A 25573-nucleotide genomic window follows, 5' to 3' on the forward strand; every position below is an offset into this window, starting at 1 on the left:
CCCTCTAATTTTCATTTGGTGTCTGTCATTAATTTTGGAACATTCTCAGTCGTTTTTACTTCAAACGTTTCTTCTGCTTCTTTTTTCTCTTTTCCTTTCTTCTCTTCCTTTCCTTCCTCCCAGTAGTCTCATAGAGGCATGTCATAACTTTTGCAGTTGTTCCACAGTTCTTGGATGTTCTATTCCCTGTTTTTCTTTTATTTTTTCTCTTTGCATTTAATTTTGGGGGTAGTTTCTATTGACATATCGTCAACCTCACTGACTCTTTTCTTGACCCTGCCTAGGGTACTGGTGAGCCCATCAAAGTCAATTATCATTTCTGTTACAGTGTTTCTGATTTCTAGCATTTTTGAAATTCTTTCTTAGAGTTTTAATCTCCTTCCTTACATTCCTCACCTGTTCTTGCATGTTGTCCAGTTTTTCTTTTAGAGCCATTATCCTATCATTAATGGTTATTTGAAATTCCTAGTCTGAAAATTCCAATATCCCTGGTATGTCTGTATCTGTTTCTGATGCTTGCTTTATTTCTCCAGATTGTGTCTTTTTCTTGCCTGTTAGCATGCTTTGGATAGTTTTGTCAAAAGCCAGGCATAATGTACCAGATAATAAGAACCTTGGTGGCACAGTGGTTAAGAGTTTGGCTACTAACCAAAAGGTCTGCAGTTCTAACCCACCAGCTGCTCCTGGGAAACACTATGGGGCATGAGATGGCAGCAGCACAGGACTGGCAGGCTGGGCTCGTTGACCCACAGAACAAGACAGCTGAGGACTTTTGGGCAGGAGGCTTCCTGGAGGACTAGGGTGCCTCTGGGCACTTATTAGGAGAGCTAAAGAGTTTTCTTTAACACTTACCCAAGCAGGGCAAGAGTCCAGCTGAGAGTCAGGGCCGAGAGCCAAGTTTCCAGGGTTAAGAGAGAGACCTGACTGTGGGCATGTTGAGAAAAAGCTGTCCTGATCCAAGAACTGTATCCTGAGTTGTTTCTGTTACCCTCAAGTTGATCCTGATCCTGGATTGTAACCTGTCACTTCCCTAATAAACCCATAATGATGAGTATAGTCTGTGAGTTCTGTGTGGACATTGCAACTAACTGTTGAACCCAGTAGAGAAGTAAGGAGCGCCATGGGAGAGACATTTGGTTTCAGAATTGGTGAGAAGGTTGGAGAGTGGAGGTATATTTGACCTCCACATCATAGTCTCGCCATCCTTGCATCCAAGGAACATTCTAGTTGTACTTCTTCCAAGACAGATTTCTACATTCTTTTGGCCGTCCATGGTGTATTCAATATTCTTTGTCCACACCACCATTCAAAGGCATCAATTCTTCTGCAGTCTTCCTTTTTCATTGTCCAGCTTTCCCATGTATATAAGGTGATTGAAAACATCATAGCAGGGAGGCGGAGCCAAGATGGCAGAATAGACAGATGCTTCCGGTGAAGCATCTTACAACAAAAACAAAAAAAAATTGAAGCAATTATATTTATGACAAAGTAGGAGCCCTGAATATCAAAGGCAATAGATTGAACGGCAAGAGGAGGATGAGACAGTTCAGAAGCATAGATGAGGTGCCAGACCTGATCACCGGGAGCCCTCAGGCAGCATTCCCAGGAGCAGCGGCAGAGGAGTGGTAGTACTGTTCGGTTGCAGTTTCTTCTGGGAGAAGCAGCCAGCCTCCCAGCCAACTCACACCTCTGGAACCAGAGAAAACAGGGCTCTCGGTAAAAGCTAAGTACTTGCGTATATTTTAATGTCCCCCATCCCCAAGCCGGCTTCAGTGGCTATTGATTTTCCTGGGCCTGAGATAGGCCCTGTTGAGCTCAGAAACCATGCAGGCAAGAAAGCAATGGGATGACATATATATAAGGCATTGAAGGAAAAAAAAAACTGCCAGCCAAAAATCACGTATTCAGCAGAACTGTCTCTCAAATAAAAAAAAAAGAAAATTTTTCTTTTTTTTTTTGAAATTAGGACATTTCCAGATAAACAGAAATTTAGGGAATTTGTAAAAACCAAACCAAAACTACAAGAAATACTAAAGGGAGTTCTTTGGTTAGAAGATGAATAATATCAGCTATCAACCCAAGACTAGAACACTGGACAGAGCAATCAGAGGTCAACCCAGACAGGGAAATCACAAAAATAAATCAAGATTAAAAAACACTCAGAACAAGGAAACAGCGATGCCATTATGTAAAAGAAGACAACATTAAATCAATGAAGAGGGACTAGAAACGTAGTCATAGATCTTTCATATGGAGATGAAGACAAGGTGATATAAAGAAATAAAAGTTAGGTTAAAACATAGAAAAATAGGGGTAAGTATTGAGATAATCACAAAGGAGACTAACTATTCTACTCATCAAAATAAAACACAAGAAAAAAATAGAGACTCAACAGAAACAAAAAAAATAACAACAAAGAAGAGGAAAAGACAATATCTAAAGGTGAACTACTCAGCACAAACAATTAAGTGGGAAAAAGAAACTGTCAGCAACACACACACACACAAAAGGACATCAAAATGACAGCACTAAACTCATACCTAATCAGGATAGATCTTGAAATGTTCTTCTTGATGATGAAAGCGACTCCATTCCTCTTCAAATTTGTCCTCCCTGGCATAGTAGACCATATAATTATCTGAGTCAAAATGGCCAGTACCAGTCCATTTCAGCTCACTAATGCCTAGGAAATTGATTTTTATGCATTCCTTTTCATTTTTCATGATTTCCATTTTTCCTAGATTCACTCTTCTTACATTACACATTCCTTTTAATAGTGGATGTTTGCAGCTGTTTCTTCTTATTTTGAGTCTTGCCACATCAGGAAACGCAGGTCTCAAAAGCCGGATTCTATCCACATCATTAAGGGTCAGCTTTACTTTGTTTTTACTTTGAAGAGGCAGCTCTTCCTCAGTCATCTTTTGAGTGCTTTCCAATCTGAGGGGCTCTTCTGCTGGCACTGTATCAGACAATGTTCTGCTGCTATTTATAAGATTTTCACTGGTTAAAAATGTCTCAGAAGTAGACCACTGGGTCCTTCTTTCTACTCTGTGTTAGTATGGAAGCTCAGCTGACACCTGTCCACCCTGGGTGATGCTACTGGCATTTGAGTACTGGTGGCATATCTTCCTGCATCGCAACAACATACAAGTCCCCACAGTACGCCAAAATGACAGATGCATGGGAGCACACCATGTAGGATATAACAAATAGAGTTACAAACCAAAAATACAATAAAACTTCTATATTTGCCTTGAAATGACCTTTACCATGCATCTTTATTTCTTATTGCTCTGAATTACTGTCTGGAGTCTTTTCATTTCCACCTGAAAGACTCCCTTTACCATTTCTTTTAGGGTAAGTGTGATGCTAACATACTCCTTCTGGTTTTGTTTATCTGGGAATGTTTTAATTTTGCCCTAAATTTTGAGGGATACTTTTGCCAGATACAGAATTTTAGAAGAGAGTTTTTTTTTCCCCCTCTCAGTGGTTTAATTATGTTATACCATTGCCTTTTAATCTCCATGGATCCTAATGAGAAAGTGGCATTAAATATTATTGAGCATCTCTTATACGTCCATCTTCTCTCTTGTTACTTTCAAGGTTCTCTCTTAGTCTTTGGTATTTGTTTGATTGTATTGTACTTCTGTGTGGATCGCTTTGAATTTACCCTACCCGTAGTTCATTGAGCTTCTTGGTGGTGAATATTCATTTATTTTTATCAAATTTACTAAATTTTCAACCATTATTCCTTTAAATATTCTTCCTTCCCTGATATGGATTAAATTGCGTCCCCAAAAGGTTATGTTGAAGTTCTGAGTCCTGTATTTATGAATATAACCTTGTTTGGAAACAAGAATGTTCTTTTGTTAATGAGTGTAGAGTATGGTGCATCATAAACGTAATCACTTCGGAGTGGTGTCTTATAATAAGAGCAGCAGAGACACAGACACACATTGGCAGAAGATAGATGTCATGTGAGTACCCGTCTACAGGCAAAGGAATGCTTGTCAGCTGACAACAGAAACAAGGGCACAAAAGGAGCTGACTCAGACAAGTCCTTCATTTGGACCTTTTGCCTCCAGAACTGTGAGAAAACAAATCTTTGTTATTTAAAGCCACTCTTTTGTGATATTTCTTGTTAGCGCAGCACTAGATAATGCCTATATTTCTGCGGGTTCCTTGTTTAATTGCTATCTTTCTATTGATATTTTCATTTTGTTCATGTATAATTTTCTTGATTTCTTTTAGTTCTTTCTTCATGTTTTAAGTCTGTAAGGATATTTAAAAGATTTTTTAAAAAGTCTTTGTCTAGTCAGTCCATTGCCTTCAGGGACAGTTTCTGTCCCTTTATTTTGTTCTATTAAATGAGTTGCCTTTTCCTGTCTCTTAGAATGCTTGGTGATTTTTGTTGAAAATTTGATACTTAAATATTATACTGTGACAACTTTTGAAATCAGTTTCTCCTCCTTCTCCAGCATTTCCTGTTTTTTTTTTTTTTTTTTTTTGGCTGTTGAAGGATGTAGTAGTCTGTTTGTCTAGTGACTCCCCCTAAATATATTTGCAAAGACTGCCTTCTGTTTCTGTGTGAGCACCAAAGTTTCTGTTCTTTAGCTTCTTTTCAGCTAGTGTTTTGATACAAATTTCCTTGAATGCAGGGGAAAGAGAAGAGCAAACACACACAAAAAAACCTCTCCCAGTCTTTGCAGATTGTCTCTGTGTGGGGAAATCTTCTAAGACTTAACCAGGCTTGAAGAGGTGGGCAAGATGGCAGAATGAAGAGTCACTCCTATTGATCCCCTACAACTAAATTACTGAGCAATGAATAAAAACAGATACAGCCTGAGATCTCAGAGCTCTGGATGACAGTTGAAGTGTTAGAGAGCTGAGGTGAGTTTTGAAATAGGGCAGTGAAGGAGCGAGGTCATCCGAGAAGCTGAGAGTTTTGGGCCACTGGTATCTACTGGACTTTGCTCACTGCAGCCATTTTGGGACTGGGACAGGCAACACCCTGAATGAAGAACTCAGGATGGGAGCTAAATGGAGCAAAACGTAGTCTGATTATTGTGGCACATACTGGCTATGGGAATTCACAAGCCACACACTTGGGAAAGGACACAGGGAAGCCAAGACTCTGAGTGAGTATACTGAAAATCCTTAAGCCCCGGGGATGGGGGGCACTGAGAAACTGAGACACTGAAGGGCTATGAGACCCTTCCAAAAGTCGGGCAAGAAAAATACATCAAAGAGGCAACACAGCAGGAAATAACTGGTTCCCTATCCACAACTAGGCACTGCAAGAGAGCCTGCTTAGGGTTGCCCATAAGGAAAGGATATAAAGCTCTCACCACTGTCACCTCAGGAAAACTGAGCACCCCTGTTGCCACCTGCAGCTGGCTGAAAAGTCCTGTGCATTCAAAATTAGCCACAGAGGGAAAACCTTGAACCAATCCTACAAAGAGAAGTGAAGGAGCCCAGCCCCAGGAGTGCAGGCACCCAGGGAAGGCTACAGCCAAATCCACAGAAAACAGAGGGACCTTCACACACCGGTAGCCAGCCACCTTAGGGAAAACTAGCCAGAGTAAGCACCCAGAGACATAAAACTTTACAAAACACTTAAAACCTGTGAGATAGACTAGAACCTGATAGTTACAGAGGTAAAACCTCAGACAGAACTGCTAACTCAGCACTGAGAGAACCAAAGAGCTATAATTCCCTCTAGTGGGACCCAGGAGGAAATTGTTGTTGTTGTTGTTGTTAGGTGCCCTAGAGTTGACTGGGACTCATAGCGACCATATATACCACAGAAGAAAACACTGCCTGGTCCTGAACCATCCTTACAATTGTTGTTATGCTTTAGTGCATTGTTGCAGCCACTGTGTCAATCCATCTTGTAAGGGTCATCTTCTTTTTCACTGACCCTGTCTTTACCAAGCATGATGTCCTTCTCCAGGGACTGATCCCTTTTGACAACATGTCCAAAGTATATAAGATGCAGTCTCATCATCCTTGCTTCTAAGGAGAATTCTGGCTTTACTTCTTCCAAGACGGATTTGTTCATTCTTTTGGCAGTCCACAGTATATTCGAGATTCTTTCCCGACACCATAATTTAAAGGCGTGAATTCTTCTCTGGTCTTCCTTATTCATTGTCTAGCTTTTGCATGCATACGAGGCAATTGAAGATACCATGGGTTGGGTCAGGGGCAACTTAGTCTTCAAGGTGATATCTTTGTTTTTCAACACTTTAAAGAGGTTCTTTGCAGCAGATTTGCCCAATGCAAGGCCCCTTTTCATTTCTTGACTGCTTCTTCCATCGGTGTTGATTCTAGATCCAAGTAAATGAAATCCTTGACAACTTTAATCTTTTTCCATTTATCATGATGTGTTTCATTGGCCCAGTTGTGAGGATTTTTGCTTTCTTTATGTTGAGGTGTAATCCATACTGAAGGCTATGGTCTTTGATCTTCATCATAAGTGCTTTGAGTTCTTTTCACTTTCAGCAAAGAAGGTTGTGTCATCTGCATAATGCAGGTTGTTAATGAATCTTCCTCTAATCCTGATGGCCCACTCTTCTTCAGGCAGTCCAGCTTCTCAGATTATTTCCTCAGCATAAAGATTGAGTAAGTATGGTGAAAAGATACAACCGTGATGCACACCTTTCCTGAATTTGAACCACTCAGTACCCCCTTGTTCTGTCCAAACAACTGCCTCTTGATCTATGTACAGGTTCCTCATGAGCACAGTTACATGTTTTGTAAGTGGAATGACACAAAGGACATCATACATGAAGAAAGCAAGAAATCATTGAAAAGACAGGAAAGAAAAAAAGACCAAGATGGATGTCAGAGGAGAGTCTGTAACTTGCTCTTCAACGTCAAGCAGCTAAAGCAAAAGGAAGAAATGATGAAATAAAAGAACTGAACAGAAGATTTCAAAGGGTGGCTCGAGAAGAGAAAGTAAAGTATTATAACGACATGTGCAAAGAGCTGGAAATAGAAAACCAAAAGGGAAGAACACGCTCAGTGTTTCTCAAGCTGAAAGAACTGAAGAAAAAATTCAAGCCTCAACTTACAGTAGTGAAGGACTATGGAAGGAATACATAGTGTCATCATACCAAAAAGAATTAGTTGACATTCAAGAATTTTAAGAGGTGGCATATGATCAGGTACTGATGGTACTGAAGGAGCAAGTCCAAGCTGCACTGAAGGCATTGGTGAAAAACAAGGCTCCAGGAATTGACGGAATATCAACTGAGATGTTTCAACAAATGGATGCAGGGCTGGAAGAGCTCACTCATTTATGCACAGAAATTTGGAAGGTAGTTACCTGGCCAACCCACTGGAAGTGATCCATGTTTATGTCTATTCCCAGGTAAGGTGATCCAACAAATTGCAGAAATTATCAAAAAAAAATCATTAATACTACACGCAAGCAAAATTTTGCTGAAGATCATTCAAAAGCAGCTGCAGCAGTGTATCCACAGGGAATTGCCAGTAATTCCGGCTGGATTCAGAAGAGAATGTGGAACCAGGAATATCATTCCTGATGGATCCTGGCTGAAAGCAGAGAATATCAGAAGGATGTTTACCAGAAGGAGGAAATTGCGGAGGTAAATGTAAGAAAAATAATTTCTTGAAACACAGAAAATTCCAAATATCACAATAAGATACTAAAATGTCCCACTTCAGCAAAATAAAACATACAGGATCAGAAGAGAAAAATGGCTCAATCAAAACAAAAATATGAAGAAGCAGAAATTCTCCTATGGAGACCAGATAGTGGAAAAAATAGAAGAATTCCAGACAATAAAGTAAATATGTTTAAAGAAAGCAAACGACACACAGAAAGCAAACTAATGGACACCAGGAAACAAAATAAGAAACTCAATAAGGAAATGGAAAACATTCTAAAAAAGAGAAAGAGAGAAATACTGAAACTGATGAATAAAATAGTTGAATTTGAAAATACAAGAGAAACGTTCATTCAGAGATTTGAGCAGACAGAAGATAGAATAAGTGAACTTGAAGACAGAGTAATTGAATTTATTAAGTTCCAAGAGAAATCAGAACAAAGAAAAGTGAACAATGTCGCATGGAAATGAAGAATTCAATTAAGAAATCTAACATTAGGATTTCTGGAATTCCAGCGCATCATGGTAGTAATAACAGCATACAAAGAATTATCAAGAGATAATCAGAGTGAATTTCCCAGAAGTGAGTAAGGAACCAAGCCTGCAAATACAGGAAGCTAAGCAAACTCCAAACAGAAGAAATACAAAGAGATCTACCCCACGACACATTGCAATAAAGTTCTTGAAAAAAAGAGAGGAGAGAATTCTGAAAGCAGCAAGAGAAAAACATAATATATTGCATCAAAGGTCCACCATAAGAATTAGTATGGATTTCTCCCTGGAAACCTTAGAGACCAGAAGACAACAGAGAAACAAATCTAAAATAGTGAAGGAAAGAAATTGCCAACCAAGAATTCTTTACCTAGCAAAGGAGTCATTCAAAAATGAGAGGAAATCAAGACATTCCAAAATAAACAGAAACTCTGGGGATTTGTTACTACTAGACCTGCTCTGCAAGTATTTCTTAAGGGAATTCTCCAAAAGAAAAGGAAAGAACAGTAAACATATGCTTTAATCAACATAGGAAGTAGCAATAATAAAAAAAAAAAAGAAAAGAGAGAGAGATAGATCTCCAAAAATGAAACAACGTGTGCAAATATGAGTGCCAAGTATACAATATTTCCACAAGCAATAAAACATCAAGTGCTTAAGAAATAAGTACAAATCAAAACTATCAGACTTAGGAAGTCAAATGATGTCAATGGAGACTCACCAACAGAAAAGAGGGAGGGAGGAGCAAAACAGGAAGAGTTTTAATGTGTGAGTGTTGTATATCACTTTCTGTCTGTATGTTAAATATTTTTGCAGTTGCAAGTTGTGCAATGTAATATTTGTGATACCCACTAGGAAATCATCTAGAAAAAATACACGCAAGAAAGGAAGGAAGATTTAAAGAAAAAGACTCATGATAAAGGAGCAGCTGAACGTGCACACAATATGGAAAAGTGAGAATAAATGCTCAAGATATAAGACAAACAATAAGCTAAATGAATGAAATAGATACTTCGTTTTCAGTAATAATGTTACGGGTAAAGGGTCTAAAGTGCCCATACAAGAGGCAGAGAGTGACAGAATTGTTAAAAAGAGATGATCCATCCTTTTACTGCCTACAAGAAACAGAACATATTCATAAGGAAACAAACAGATCGAAAACAAAAGGATGGAAAAAAATATTCCATCCAACCATTAAACAATAAAAGAGCAGGGGTGTTTAGAGTGTTATCAGACAAAATAGGCTAAAAATCAAAATATATTAGGAGAGGTAAAGTAGGACATTCCATAACAATAAAATGTTCAAACCATCAAGAAAGCATAACAATTATAAGTATTTACACACCTAACGCCAATGCTCCAAAATACAGGAAACAAATACTGTCTAATATGAAGGAGATATACGTAGTTGTTGTTGTTAGGTGCTGTCGAGTCGGTTCTGACTCATAGCTACCCTATGAAGAATAGAATGAAACACTGCCCAGTCCTGTGCCATCCTTACAATTGTTGTTATGCTTGAGCTCCTTGTTGCAGCCACTGTGTCAATCCACCTTGCTGAGGGTCTTCCTCTTTTCCACTGACCCTGTACTCTGCCAAGCATGATGTCCTTCTCCAGGGACTGATTCCTCCTGACAACATGTCCAAAGTATTTAAGATGCAGTCTGGCCATCCTTGCCTCTAAGGAGCATTCTGGCCACACTTCTTCCAAGACAGGTTTGTTCGCTCTTTTGGCAGTCCACGGTATATTCAATATTCTTTGCCAACACCACAATTCAAAGGCGTCAGCTCTTCTTCGGCCTTCCTTATTCATTGTCCAGCTTTCACATGCATATGATGTGATTGAAAATACCATGGCTTGGGTCAAGCGCACCTTTGTCTTCAGGGTGACATCTTTGCTCTTGAACACTTTGAAGAGGTTCTTTGCAGCAGATTTGCTCAATGCAATGCTTCTTTTGATTTCTTGCCTGCTGCTTCCATGGCTGTTGATTGTGGAGTCAAGTAAAATGAAATCCTTGACAACTTCAATCTTTTCTCCATTTATCATGATGTTGTTCATTGGTCCAGTTGTGAGGATTTTTGTTTTCTTTATGTTGAGGTGCAATCCATACTGAAGGCTGTGGTCTTTGATCTTCTTCAGTAAGTGCTTCAAGTCCTCTTCACTTTCCGCAAGCAAGGTTGTGTCATCTGCATAACGCAGGTTGTTAATGAGTCTTCCTCCAATCCTGATGCCCCAATCTTCTTCATATAGTCCAGCCTCTCACATTATTTGTTCAGCATACAGATTAAATAGGTGTGGTGAAAGAATACAACCCTGATGCACACCTTTCCTGACTTTAAACCAATCAGTATCCCCTTGTTCTGGCTGAACAACTGCCTCTTGATCTGTGTAAAAGTTCCTCATGAGCACAATTAAGTGTTCGGGAATTCCCATTCTTTGCAGTGTTATCCATAATTTGTTATTATCTACACAGTTGAATGACTTTGCGTAGTCAATAAAACACAGGTAAACATCCTTCTGGTATTCTCTCCTTTCAGCCAGGATCCATCTGACATCAGCAATGATATCCCTGGTTCCACGACCTCTTCTGAAACCAGCCTGAAGAGCAGCTTTCTCAAAGTAGAGTTGACCTTAATAATGTGGATGGAATAAAGCTTTCGGGACCTTCATTTGCTGATGTGGCACGACTCAAAATGACAAGAAAGAGCTGCAAACATCCATTCATAATCGCAACCTGGAATGAACGAAGTATGAATCTAGGAAATTGGAAATCATCGAAAATGAAATGGAACACATAAACATCGATATCCTAGGCATTAGTGAGCTGAAATGGGCTGGTATTGGCCATTTTGAATCAGATAATCGTATAGTCTACTATTTTGGGATTGACAAATTGTAGAGGAATGGCGTTGCATTCATCGTCAAAAAGAACGTTTCAAGATCTATCCTGAAGTACAATGCTGTCAGTGATAGGATAATATCCATATGCCTACAAGGAAGACCAGATAATACGACTATTACTGAAATTTACGCACCAACCACTAGGGCCAAAGATGAAGAAATAGAAGATTTTTATCAGCTGCTACAGTCTGAAATTGATCAAACATGCAATCAAGATGCATTGATAATTACTGGCGATAGGAATGTGAAAGTTGGAAACAAAGAAGATCAGTCATTGGACATATGGCCTTGGTGATAGAAACGCCAGAGATCAAATGATAGAATTTTTCAAGACCAACGACTTCTTCATTTCAAATATCTTCTTTCACCAACATAAACAGCAACTATACACATGGACCTCACCAGATGGAACACACAGAAATCAAATTGAGTACATCTGTGGAAAGAGACGATGGAAAAGCTCAATATGATCAGTCAGAACAAGGCCAGGGGCCGACTGGGGAACAGACTATCAATTGCTCCTAAGTAAGTTCAAGGTGAAACTGGAGAAAATCAGAGCAAGTCCACGAGAGCCAAAATATGACCTTGAGTATATCCCACCTGAATTTAGAGACCATCTGAAGAACATATTTGATGCATTGAGCACTGATGACCGAAGACCAGACGAGTTGTGGAATGCCATCAAGGAGGTCATCCATGAGAAAGCAAGAGGTCATTGAAAAGATAGGAAAGAAAGAAAAGGCCAAGATGGATGTCAGACGATACACTGAAACTCGCTCTCGAATGCTAAGCAGCTAAAACAAAAGGAAGATTTGATGAAGTAAAAGACATGAACAGAAGATTTCAAGGGACATCTCAAGAAAACAAAGTAAAGTATTATAATGACATGTGCAAAGAGCTGGAGATGAAAAACCAAAAGGAAAGAACATGCTCGGTGCTTCTCAAGCTGCAAGAACTGAAGAAAAACTTCAAACCTCAAGTTGCAATAGTGAAGGATTCCATGGGGAAAATATTAAACCATGCAGGAAGCATCAAAAGAAGATGGAAGGAATACACAGAGTCATTATACCAAAAAGAATTAGTTGATGTTCAATCATTTCAAGAGGTGGCATATGATCAGGAACCGGTGGTACTGAAGGAAAAAGTCCAAGCTGCTCTGAAGGCATCGGAGAAAAACAAGGCTGCAGGAATTGATGGAATATCAATTGTGATGTTTTAACAAACAGATGCAGCACTGGAGGTGCTCACTCATCTATGCTAAGAAATATAGAGGAGAGCTTCCTGACTAACTAAGTGGAAGAGATCCATAGTTATACCTATTACCAAGAAAGGTCATCCAACCGAATGTGGAAATTATAGAACAATATCATTAATATCACACGCAAGCAAAATTTTGCTAAAGATCATTCAAAAGCAGCTGTAGCAGTATATCGACAGGGAAATGCCCGAAATTCAGGCTGGTTTCAGAAGAGGACGTGGAAACAGGGACATCATTGCTGATGTCAGATGGATCCTGGCTGAAAGCAGAGAATACCAGAAGGATGTTTACCTGTGTTTTATTGACTACGCAAAGTCATTCAACTGTGTAGATAATAACAAATTATGGATAACATTGCGAAGAATGGGAATTTCAGAACACTTAACTGTGCTGATGAGTAACCTTTACATAGATGAAGATGAAGTTGTTCAGACAGAACAAGGGGATACTGATTGGTTTAAAGTCAGGAAAGGTGTGCGTCAGAGGTGTATTCTTTCGCCACACCTATTTAATCTGTATGGTGAACACATAATGTGAGAAGCTGGACTATATGAAGAAGAATGGGGCATCAGGATTGGAGGAAGACTCATTAACAACCTGCGTTATGCGGATGACACAACCTTGCTTGCGGAAAGTGAAGAGGACTTGAAGCACTTACTGAAGAAGATCAAAGACCACAGCCTTCAGTATGGATTGCACCTCAACATAAAGAAAACAAAAATCCTCACAACTGGACCAATGAGCAACATCATGATAAATGGAGAAAAGACTGAAGTTGTCAAGGATTTCATTTTACTTGACTCCACAATCAACAGCCATGGAAGCAGCAGTCAAGAAATCAAAAGACGCATTGCATTGAGCAAATCTGCTGCAAAGGACCTCTTCAAAGTGTGGAAGAGCAAAGATGTCACCCTGAAGACTAAGGTGCGCCAGACCCAAGCCATGGTATTTTCAATTGCATCGTATGTATGTGAAAGCTGGACAATGAATAAGGAAGACTGAGAAGAATTGATGCCTTAGAATTGTGGTGTTGGCAAACAATATTGAATATACCATGGACTGCCAAAGGAACGAACAAATCTGTCTTAGAAGATGTACAACCGGAATTTTTCCTTAGAAGCAAGGATGGCGAGAATGGGTCTTACATACTTTGGACATGTTGTCGGGAGGGATCTGTTCCTGGAGAAGAACATCATGCTTGGCAGAGTACCGGGTCAGCCGAAAAGAGGAAGACCCTCAGTGAGGTGGATTGGCACAGTGGCTGTAACAAGGAGCTCAAACATAACAACGATTGTAAGGATGGTGCAGGACCTGACAGTGTTTCATTCTGTTGTGCATAGGGTCGCTATGAGTCAGAACTGACTCGACGGCACCTAGCGACAACAACAATAATGAAAGGAGAAATGGATAACTTCACTAATATTTGATGACTTCAGCACACCGCTTTCAGTTCTAGACAGAACTTCTAAAAAAGACCTGTAAGGACATTGAGGAACTTAAATAAAACTATAAGCTAATTTGACCTAATGAACATACACAGAACATACCACACATCAACAGAACACATATTCCCCAGTGCACGTGAATCATTTTCCAGAATACATATCACACACAAGTAAAATTTGGCTGAAGATCGTTCAAAAGTAGCTGCAGTAATACATTGACACGGAACTGCCAAAAGTTCAAGCTGGACTCAGAAGAGTGGAATGAGGGATGTTATTGCTAATGTAAGATGGATCATGGCTGAAAGCAGAGAATACCGGAAAGATGTTCACCTGTGTTTCATTGACTATGCAAAGGCATTCGACTGTGTGGATCATAACAAGTTATGGACAACGTTGCGAAGAACGGGAATTCCAGAATACTTAATTGTGCTCATAAGGAACCTGTACTTAGACCAAGAGGCAGTCATTTGAACAGAACAAGGGGATACAGTGTGGTTTAAAGTCAGAAAAGGTGTGCGTCAGGGTAGTATCCTCTCACCATACTTATTCAATCTGTATGCTGAGCAAATAATCTGAGAAGCTGGACTATATGAAGAAGAATGCAGCATCAGAATTGGAGGAAGACTTATTAACAACCTGCAATATGCAGATGACACAACCTTGTTTGCCAAAAGTGAAGAGGACTGGAAGCACTTACTGATGAGGATGAAAGACCACAGCCTTCAGTGTGGATTACGTGTCAACATAAAGAGAACAAAAATCCTCAAAGCTGGACCAATAAGCAGCATCATGATAAATGGAGAAAAGATTAATGTTGTAAAGGATTTAATTTTGCTTGAATCCCTAATCAACGCCCATGGAAACAGCAGTGAAGAAATCAAATCATTGCATTGGTCGAATCACCTGTAAAAGAACATTTTAAAGTGTTAAAAAGCAAATATGTCACTTTGAAAACTAACCTATGCCTGATCCAAGCCATGGCATCCTCAGTTGCCTCATATGCACATGAAAGCTGGACAATGAATGAGGAAGACTGCAGAAGAATTGAAGCCTTTTAATCAAAGTGTTGGCAAAGAATATTTAAGATATCATGGACTGCCAGAAGAATGAACAAGTCTTTCTTGGAAGATGTACAGCCAGAGTGCTCATTAGAAGTGAGGATGAGGAGACTTTGTCTCATATACTTTGGAAAGGTTATTAGGAGGGACCAGTCCCTGGAGGAGGCCATCATGACTGATAGAGTAGAGGGTCAGCAAAAAAGAGGAAGGCCTTCAATGAGATGGATTGACACATTGCTGCAACGATGAGCTCAAGCACAACAAGGATTGTGAGGATGGTGCAGAAGCAAGTAGTGTTTTGTTTTGTTGTGCATAGGGTTACTATGAGTCGAAACTGGCTCAATGGCACCTAACAACAACAGACCATATGCGAGGCCACAGTTCAAGTCTCAAAAATTTAAGAAAATTGAAATCATACAAAGCATCTTCTCTGACGAAAACAGTATGAAGCTAGAAATGAACAACAGGAAGAACAAGGGAAAATATTATATGGAAACTAAATAATACACTACTAAAATACTTTTGGGTCATACAAGAAATGAGAAGTAGAATTACAAAAAAAATACTTAGAATCATGCAAATATGAAAACACTATATCAAAAACTTGGGACACAGCAAAGCAGTGCTCAGAGGGAAATGCATAGCAATGAATGCCTACATTAAAAATACAAGAAAGCTCCAAAAGCAATGACTTTAACTGACAACTTAAGCAAATATAAAAGGAAAAGTGAAAGAAGCTCAAACCTATCAGAAGAAAGAAAATAATGACCAAAGCAGAAAAAAATGAAATAGAAAACAGAAAAACACTAAAAAACATAAAAAAAAACCAGATGTTGATTCTTTGAAAGGATGAGTAGAATAGACAAACTACAGACTACACTGACAAAAGAAAAAAAAAAGAAGAAGAGCGAAATAACCAAAATAAGAAATGAAATTGGGGACATTACAACACACCGCACTGAGGTATGAAAAACTGTACTCTAACAAATTTAAAACCTAGATGAAGTGAACAAATTCCTAGAAACACACTAGCTACCAAAATAAACACAAATAAGAGGTAGAAAATCTAAAGAGATCCATAGTAAAGATGTAGGAGAGGTTATTGGTGGGGGGGCGGGGGGCAGGAAACTGCCAACAAAAAAAGCCCAGGACCAGATGGAGTCGCTCAGGAATTTTACAAACATTCAGAAAAAAACTGACACCAATTCTACTCAAACTGCTCAAAACATAGAAGAGAAAGTAATACAGCCTAACTCATTCTATGAAGCTAGCATCACCCTGATACCAAAATCAGGCAAAAAAATCTCGCACACAGAAAAAATAAATAAAAAAACCAATGTCCCTCATGAATATAGATGCAAACATTTTCAACAGAATTCTAGCCAACAGAATTCAACAATGTATCAAAAATATTATACGCCATGATGAAGCAGGATTCGTACCAGGAATGCAAGGGTGATTCAACATTAGAAAATCAATCAGTGTAATTCACCAATCAAACAAAGGAAAAGAACCACATGATCATATCAATTGATGCAGACTGGGCATTTGATAAAATCCGACACCCTTTTCTGTTCAAAATGCTCAACAAAATAGGAACAGGAGGGAAATTTCTCAACATAATTAAGGGCATATATGCAAAACCAACGTTCAACACTTATTCTCAATGGAGAAAGACTAAGAGCCCTTCCACCTGAGAACAAGAATGAAACAAGGATGCCCATTAAGACCACTCTTATTCAGTATTGTACTGGAAGTCCTAGCCAGGTCAATAAGGCAAGAAAGAGAAATAAAATTACCCATATTGTAAGGAAGAAGTAAAACTATCTCGATTCGCAGATAACACGATCCTATACATGTAAATCCCTAAAGATTCTACAAAAAACAACCAAAAACTGCTGGATGTAACAGAAGAATTCAGCAACATTGCAGGGTACAAGATCAAAACACAAAATTCAGTTGGATTCCTTTACAAGGAGTATTCTGAAAGGGAAATCAAGAAGATAATAGCATTTAAAGTACCTGTCAAAATGAATTAACCTAAGGAGGGACATAAAAGACTTACGTAATTCACTTTATTAAAACACTACTACAAAACACTACCATAAGAGACTAAAAGAGACCTGTATAAATGGAAGGACATTCTGTGCTCATGGACTGGAAGACTTAATGTAGTGAAAATGTCCATACTACTTCAAGCGATCTACAGATACAATGCAATTCTGATAAAAAATCCCAACAACATACTTTAGTGAAATGGAAAAACTAATGACCAACTTTATATGGAAAGGAAAGAGGCTTTACTGAAATGGAAAAATTAATGACCAACTTTATATGGAAAAGAAAGAGGCCCCAAACAGCTAAAGCACTATTGAAGAAGATGAACAAAATAAGAGGCCTCTCAATTCCTGATATCAAAACATACTATAGAGCCACTCAAATCAAAACAGCCTAGTATTGATTCAATGATAGACACATAGACCAGTGGAATAGAATTGGGAACCCAGAAATAAATCCACCCATTTATGGACAATTGACTTTCACCAGGGTGTCAAAATCCATTCAATGGGTAAGAAAGAGTCTCAGTAATAAATGGTGCTGGCAAACTTGGATATCTACTTGCAGAAAAATGAAACAGGATCCATACCTCACACCATACACAAAAACCAACTCAAAATGTATCAAAGACTTTAATGTTAAAGCTAAAACTATAACGTTCCTGCAAGAAAATGCAGGGAGAAATACATGGGACCTATTTAAAAAAAAAAAAAAAGCTAACAATCACTACAAATATATGAATAATGGCAGATAAATGAGATAATTGGGACCCCTGATCCTTAAGGTTGTGTGTCAACTTGTCAGGGCCGTGATTCTCAATGGTTTGGCGGTTATGTTGCTGTTTGGCAGTCTTATAATGATGTAATCACCTCCATGATGAGATCTAATATAATGTGATCATGGCCATGATGGGATCTGCTGTGAGTAGCCAATCAGCTGAAGAAAGTTTCCCTGGGGGTGTGGCCTGTATCAAATGTAGGCGGACTTTCTGGCAGGGCTCATGAGCTCTGACTCACTCTGGATGCTGCAGCTCGATCCTGCTGTCTTGCCTGCCGATATTGGGATTCGTTGGTTTCTGCAGCCTGTGAGCCAGAACCCTGCAGCCTGACCTGCTAATCTTGTGTTCGCCAGCCCCCGAGGCTATGTGAGTCAGGAGAAGCCTCCAGTCTGGCCCACGGACTTGGAATTTTCTAGCCGCTACAACTATGTGACCATTTCCTTGATATAAATCTCTCTTCGCCGAGTTTTCTAAATTGGTTCTCAAGTCTGGTTAGTCTTAAAGATGTTGATGACTCTGCTTCCAGTAGTAAAGAAGGCAGTGCTGATCCATGGTGCGAGGTGGCAATAGAAATACAAAAACAATCACCACCAACTGATCAGGTATTGATGAGAGGTGAGACTCCAGGTGATCGCCTGTTTCATACCTTTCTACAAATTTTGTCATAACAAGAAGTATAAGGAAGCTGGTGGGTTGGTATTACTTTTATTAGACAAAGCAGTAAAAGAGATGAGCGCAAGGCTTCAGAGTCAAAGCTCAAGTACCACATAAATGACTTCAAAGTTTCCACTTGTGCCTTGAAAGAAAGCCTTATTTCTTATAGTAGCAGAGCTTATGTTGCCAAAAACCAAACTCAGGGTCTTATTGTAAGAGTAGCTGAATTACAATGCCAACTCAATTTCAAACCTCATGTGGTATCTGAAGTTCAAGGGAGGGCATTGATTGGGGAGAAATGGGATCCTGAAACTTGGATTGGGGACATATGGGCAGATAATCAGGAAGCTGGGGACACTGAGCCCCTAAGTTCTACTGAATCACTCCTGCCAGCAGAACCAGCCCTCTCACTCCCATCTGAAGAGATTATTCCATTTTTGTTTGCTAAGCTACCCTCTCCATTAAAACCAGTAAAAAAATTTATACCTTTAATCTTTCTCCCAGCTTCACCAAAGGGATCTACAGCCTTTCACTAGAATGATGGTTCATTGGGGAAAAGGAAACAGACACCTTTTGGGGATTACTGGATACTGGCTCTGAACTGACACTAATTCCAGAAAACCCGAAATTCCACTGTGGTCCACCAGTCAGAGTGGGGGCATATGAAGGTCAGGTTATTAATGGATTCTTCACTCATGTCCATTTCACGGTAGGTCCAGTGGGTCCTGAAACCCATCCGGTAGTGATTTCCCCAGTTCTAGAATGCATAACTAGAATAGATATTCTCAGCAACTAGTGGAACCCCCACATTGAATTACTGACTAGTGATGCAGCTACTGATCTGGCTAGTGCCTTTTTCTTCATACCTGTTTCAAAGCAGCACCAGAAGCATTTTGTCTTCAGCTGACAAGGCCAACAATACATCATCACAGGCCTGCCTCACAGCTATATCAACTTTCCAGCCCTAGGTCATAATTTAGTCCTCAGGGACGTTGATCGCCTTTCCCTCCTAAGACATCACACTGGTCCATTACACTGATGGCATCATGCTTGCTGAAACTAGTAGGAAGAAGGGTCAATAACTCTGGACTTACTGGTAAAAGATTTGCATGCTAGTGAGTGGGGAATTAATCCATCAAGAATTCAGGCCCCTTCTACCTCAGTGAAATTTCTAGGGGTCCAGTGGTATGGTGCATGTTGAGATATTCCTTCTAAAGTGGAGGGTAAGTTATTGTATCTGGCTACTTCCACAATTAAAAAGGAGGCACAATGCCTAGTGGCACTCTTTGGATTTTGGAGACAACACATTCCTCATTTAGGTGTGCTACTCCAGCCTATTTATCAAGTGATTTGAAAAGCTCCTAGTTTCGAGTGGGGCCCAAAACAACAGAAGCCTCTGCATCAGGTTCAGGCTGCCGAGCAAGCCACTTTGTCACTTGGGCCATATGATCCAGCTGATCCAATGGGGTCTGAAGTGTCAGTGGCAGATAGAGGTGCTGTTTGGAGTCTTTGGCAGACCCCTATTGGTGAATCACAGTGCAGACCCTTAGGATTTTGGAGGAAAGCCCTGCCATCCTTGCAGATAACTACTCTCCTTTGAGAAACAGCTTTTGGCTTGTTACTGAGCCTTAGTAGAGACTGAATGCTTAACCACGTGCCACCAAGTCACCATGTGGCCTGAGCTGCCCATCATGATCTGGATGTTGACTGGCCCACAGAGTCATAAAGTTGGGCACACACAGCAGTACTCCATCATGAAATGGAAGTGGTATATTTGAGATCAGGCCTGAGCAGTACCTGAGGACACAAGTAAGTTGCATGCAGAAGTGACCCAAAAGCCCAAGGTCTCTACTCCTGCCACATTACTTTCCATCTCCCAGTCTGCACCTATGGCCTCATGGGGAGTTCCTTATGATCAATTGACTGAAGAAGAGAAAACTTGTGCCTGGTTTAAATATGGTTCCTTACAATATGTAGACACCACTCAAAAATGGACAGCTGCAGCATTGCAGGCCTTTTCTGGGACCTCCCTGAAAGATAGTGGTAAAAGGAAATCCTCCCAATGGACAGAACTTCAACCATTGCACCTGGTTGTTCACTTCGCTTGGAACAAGAAGTGGCCAGATATGAGATTGTATACTGATTCGTGGGCTGTGGCCAATGGTTTCACTGGATGGTCACGGATTTCAAGGAACATCATTAAAAAATTGGCAACAAGGAGGCATGGGGAAGAGGTATCTGGATAGACTTCTCTAAGTGAGCCTAAGAAGTGAAGATATTTGCATCTCATGTGAATGCTCATCAAAGGGTGTCCTCAGCAGAGGAGGATTTTAACAATCAAGTGGATAGGGCAACACGTTCTGTGGGAACCACTCACCCTCTTTCCCTAGCCACTCCTGTGATTGCCCAATGGGCTCATGAACAAAGTGGCCATGGTGGCAGAGATGGAGATTATACATGGGCTCATCAACATGGACTTCCACTCACCAAGGCTGACTTGGCTATAGCCGCTGCTGAGTGCCCAATCTGCCAGCAGCAGGGACCAACACTGAGTTCCTGATATGGTACCATTCCTTAACGTGATCAGCCAGCAACCTGGTGACAAGTTTATTACACTGGACAGCTTCTGTCATGGAAAGGGTTGTGTTTTATTCTTACTGGAATGGAGACTTACTCTGAATATGGATTTGCCTTCCGTGTACACAATGCTTCTGCTAAAACTACCATCCATGGACTTACAGAATCCCTGGTCCACCTTCATGGCATCCTCCACAGCATTGCCATAGATCAAGGGACTCACTTCACAACAAATGAAGCATGGAAGTGGACCTATGCTCGTGGAATTCACTGGTCTTACCATGTTCTTCCCCATCATCCTGAAGTAGATGCGTTGATAGAATGATGGAATGGCCTTCTAAAGACACAATTACAGTGCCAGCTAGGTGGCTATACCTTGTAGGGTTGGGGCAATGTTCTCCAGAATGCTGCATAGGCTCTAAATTAGTGTCCAATACATGGTGCCATTTCTCTCATAGCCAGGATTCATGGGTCCAGAAATCAAGGGGCAGAAATGGGAGTGGCTTCACTCATTATTATCCCAAATGATCTACTCGAAAAATGATTGCTTCCTGTCTCTACAATCCTATGCTCTTCAGGTCTAGAGGTCTTAGTTCCAAAGGGAGGAGTCCTCTCACCTGGAGACACATCACTGTTTCCATGGAACTGGAAGTTAAGAATGCCACCTGACCACTTCGGGCTTCTTATGCCTCTGGATCAACAGGAAAAGAAAGGGAGTTATCATACTGAAGGGGGTGATTGTTCCTGATTACCAAGAGGAAATCGGGTTGATATTACATAATGGAGACAAAGAAGAGTATGTCTGGAATGCAGGTGATCCCTTAGAGCATCTCTTAATATGACTTTATGATTGCCTTTATTCAGAGATTATGTATGGTTTAAGGACATGTGTATAGGTACTCAGTTCGCAAAGAGTGGACTATGATGGTTAAGATTGTGTGTCAACCTGGCTGGGCCATGATTTTCGGTGGTTTGGCAGTTATGATACAGTTTGGCAGTCATGTAATGTTGTAAGCACTTCCATGATGAGATCTGATATACTGTGATCACCTCCATGATTGGATCTGGTGTGAGAGGCGAATCAGTTGAAAGGGAGTTTTCATGGGGATGTGGCCTGCATCTGATGTAAGTGGACTTTGTGGCATGGCTCATGGGCTTTTACTCGCTCTGGATCCTGCAGCTAGCTCCTTCTCATTTGACCTCAGGTCCTTGGGACTTGAGATAGCAGCTTTTCTGCCATCTTGCCTGCTGGTCTTGAGATTTGTTGGTCTACGCAGGCTAGGTACCAGAGCCTTGCAGTCTGACCTACTGATTGTGGGTTCACCACCCTCTGTGGCTATGTGAGTCAGGAAGAGCCTCAAGCCTGAACCACAGACTTGGGATTTTGCAGCCTCTATGACTGCGTGAGCCATTTCCTTGATATAAATCTCTCTGTATATATATTCATATGCTTTAGTGGTTTTGCTTCTCCAGAGAAACCAGCCTAAGACAGAACCTCATAAAAATTAAACACTTATGCTTACCCAAAGACTTTATCAAAAGAGTAAAATATAACCTGTGGATTGTGAAAAAGATCTTCAGAAACTACATATCTGATACCAGTCTAATCTCTGAAATACGTAGAAAACTTCAACAACTCAACAATAAAAAGACAAACAATCCAATTTAAAAAAATGGACAAAGGATATTAACAGATACTTCACCAAAGTGGACATCGAAGAGGCCAAGAAACACATGAAAAAATGTTCAAAGTCATTAGTCATTACCTGTTGCCATTGAGTAGATTCTGACTCCTATAATGACCCTATACTACAGAGTGTAACTGCCCCATAGGGTTTCCAAGGAGTGGCTGGTGGATTGAAACTGATGACCTTTTGGATAGAAGCCAAGCTCTTAACCACTGCACCACAAGGGTTCCCATTAGCCATCGGAGAGATGCAAATCAAAACTGCAGTGAGATACCATCTCACCCTGGCTAAAATGGCAGTGATAGAAACAAACAAACAAATAACAATTGTTGGTAAGGACGTGGGGAGATTGAAACACTTATCTGTTGCTGGTGGAAGTGTAAAATGGTACAACCACTATAGAAAATGGTATGGTGCTTACTCCAAAGATTAGAAAGAGAACTACCCTAGGATCCAGCAATTCCACTTCTAGGTATATACCCTGGAGTCCTTATGGAAGTGGCACAAACATACATATGCAAACCTATGCTCCTTGCAGCATTATTCACAATAGCAAAAAAAATGAAAACAGCCCAAGTGCCCTACGAAGGATGAATGGATAAGCAAAATGTGGTGCATACATACGATGGAATACTATGCAACTGTAAAGGACAATGATGAATCTGCTAAACATTTTAAAACATAAATGGGTCTGGAGGGCATAATGCTGAGTGAAACAAGGCAATCACAAAAGGAATCACATAAAAAGACAAGGATATACATACATCCATATATAAAGAGAGATAGAAGAGAGGGGCCAACACTTAATGTTCATTTGTGGTTGGTTACCAGGGATTGGGGGTGGGGAGAAAATCACTCTCTAGAGTGTAGATACTTGTTATTTTTGGTGACAGGAAAAGTAGCACAGAACGTGTTGTAATGAGCACAGCTTCGTGAAATTCAATGATGCCACTAAGAAGCACACAAAAGGACGTTTGTGCTAAAGAATATGATATATATAATTTGGCAACAAAACCAACAATAGCCAAGAAAACAAATGTATGGTCATAAAGCAGATGTATAAGCACATATGTGTATGGGTAGGTACAGATGAGTCCATATGTTGCATCTATAGGTACACGTGCATGCAGATATGTGTGTGCACACTTGTAGATTCATAGAGGACACATTTACAGATACCTCTCAGACTAACCAAACACCTTGGAAGATTGGTTTTCTAGGTTTGAAGGCTTAGGACCTTAGTCTCATGGAACATCTCTGTCAATTGGCGTAATACAGCTCACAAAGTTCATGTTCTGCATCCTAGTGAGGTGAGTAGCGTCTGGGGTCATAAAAGCTTGTGAGAATCCATGTAAGATTCAACTATTGATCGCTGCTCATCAGGAGCAAAAGAGAAAAAAGGAAGCCGAAGTCTCAGAGAAGAAACTAGTCTACACGGCTACATGATTCATGGTTTCATCTACACTGAGACCAGAAGAACTAGATGATACCTGGCTACCACTACCTGCTGTTCTGATCAGAGCCAGGGGAGAAGGACTCTGATAGATTGGGAGGAAAACGTAGAACAGAACTCAAATTCCTAAAAAGTTGAGACTTACTGGACCAGCTGAGACTAGAGGACTCCCTGAGACTATTGCCCTGAGATACTCTTTAAACCCAGAACCAAAACTATACCCTGAGTTCATCTTTAGGGAAATAACAGGTTGGCACACAAAATAAAGGCTATTACCCGTGAGTATGGTGATACATTAAAAAACCATTTATATTAGACCGAATGGTCAACAATTACTCTAAAGCAAAAATAAGATAATAAGAGGGCAGGGAAACTAGAGTACTGGAAGTGGTATAACCAGAACAAAATTAAAGAGGATGTTGACACATTGTGAAAAATGTAACTCATGTCCCTGAACAATTTGTGTAGAAATTGTCGAAAGGGAAGCTAATTTGCTGTGTAAACTTTCACCAAAATACGCAATAAAATATTATTAAAAAAAAACTTTAAATAGAATTTCAATTATTGATTAAAATATAACTTTCAGTAAAACCCCAATTATTTCTTGCTTTATGGATAAAAGCAAAACAAAATAAGAAAAAACAAAAAGACTTAGCTTGGCTTGAACTGAGCCTAGGATCAGCCCAAGGTAAAAGTGAATGTTCTTCTCAGGTATTTTCTGAACGTGCATCTTGTTCTGGGCATGTATTTGGTTTTCCAGATACCCTCATATGCGTGGGTGCTTCTTAAGGCTTTAATTTCTCAAAGAAACTGTCTTCCTGGTTTCCCCTCCTGATCTTTAGGCTTCTAGTGTATGCCACAATTGCACTCTTTAGCCCCAGGTGGCTTCAGGTGGTGATGGTTTTGGGGCAATGCCTGCTTCTTTTCTATCTTGTGTGAATTCTGAGAGACAAAACAGTGATAGTCCTTCATGTAGTCCAGGATAGGTTATGTATAACAACACCCAATACTTTTCAGATGTGGTCTGTTCTTCTCCCTGTAAAGCCAGAGACTAGGTTCCATCTCGAGTTATATGGGATGCTGCAGCTATAAAATTGTTACTGAGTCAGCCAAGAATGTAGTGTAGGTGTATAGAAAATCAAAGCTTTTCTTATTTTGAAATTGCCTTTTTACTGATTTACCATTTGCTTAGGTGTTGGTTTCCAGAGTTCTGACAATGTTAGTTCTGCTAGTTTTTGCTTATTTTTTTGGTGTACCTGTGGAGGGACAGTGTGAAGCTGTTCACACTGCCATCTTGCTTGCATCTTCTGCTCCATGTTTTGAATTATATCCATCAGCAGTCTGTACAACAGGCTGTGTCTCATCAAAATTCATCCGTAGAATTACAACTAGACTTTGAAGTTGAGTCAAACCTAAAGCAACGTATTTTGGATTTCACGCTTCAAAGGGGATCTGTTCTACTCTCAAAAAGGACCTCAATTTTTTAATCAAACTGTGAACACCATGTCTAATAAATAGTGCATAGGTAGTTGTATATACTTGTTGTGAGGACATCTATAAATAACAGCTTTAAATTGATACT

This window comes from Loxodonta africana, chromosome 7, assembly GCF_030014295.1.
Source record: "Loxodonta africana isolate mLoxAfr1 chromosome 7, mLoxAfr1.hap2, whole genome shotgun sequence".
Lineage (NCBI taxonomy): Eukaryota > Metazoa > Chordata > Mammalia > Proboscidea > Elephantidae > Loxodonta > Loxodonta africana.